Here is an 853-nt window from a genome sequence, read left to right on the forward strand (position 1 = left end):
AGCAGCAGCAGCAGCAGTGCAGCAGCAGCAGCGGCTGCTGCTGCAGCAGAAAGGAGACATAGAAGGCTTGCTGCAGAAAGGAGACACAGATGCTGCTGTGCTGCTGCTCTCACAAAAAAAAGAGTGGAATAACTGTCTCCTTTTAGCAGCACAAAAACTGTCTCCGTTGCTGCTGCAGCTACTCAATCAAAGAATACATGTATGTCTCTCTGTCTCCTTTTTTTTTTGTCTCCTTTTTTTTTGTCTCCTTTCTGTCTCCTTTTTTTTTGTCTCCTTTTTTTTTGTCTCCTTTCTGTCTCCTTTCTTCTGTTGTCTCCTTTCTTCTTTTTTGTCTCCTTTCTGTCTCCTTTTTTTTGTCTCCTTTCTTCTTTTTTGTCCCCTCTCTGTCTCCTTTTTTTCTTTTGTCTCCTTTTTCTTTTGTCTCCTTTCTTCTTTTGTCTCCTTTCTTCTGTCTCCTTTCTTCTGTCTCCTTTTTGTCCCATTTCTGTCTCCTTTCTTCTGTCTCCTTTTTGTCTCCTTTTTGTCTCCTTTCTTCTGTCTCCTTTATGCCTCTTTTCTTCTGTCTCCTTTCTTCTGTCTCCTTTTGTCTCCTTCTCCTTTTTGCTTCATATTTGTCTCCTCTTTGTCTCCTTTCTGTCTCCTTTCTGTCTCCTTTCTGTCTCCTTTCTGTCTCCTTTTCATCTGTTTCTTTCTCCTCTGTCTCCTTTTCATCTGTCTCCTTTTCATCTGTCTCCTTTCTGTCTCCTTTTTGTTTCCATTTCTGTTTCTCTTTTTTTTTTTTAAATTTAGGCCCTTCTAGAGACAGGCAGTGCTGCAGAGGCGGCGGAGGTGCTCATAAGCTGCATAAAAAACA

The sequence above is a fragment of the Eimeria mitis genome, genomic scaffold (assembly GCF_000499745.2).
Source record: "Eimeria mitis Houghton genomic scaffold, Emh_scaff2134, whole genome shotgun sequence".
NCBI lineage: Eukaryota > Apicomplexa > Conoidasida > Eucoccidiorida > Eimeriidae > Eimeria > Eimeria mitis.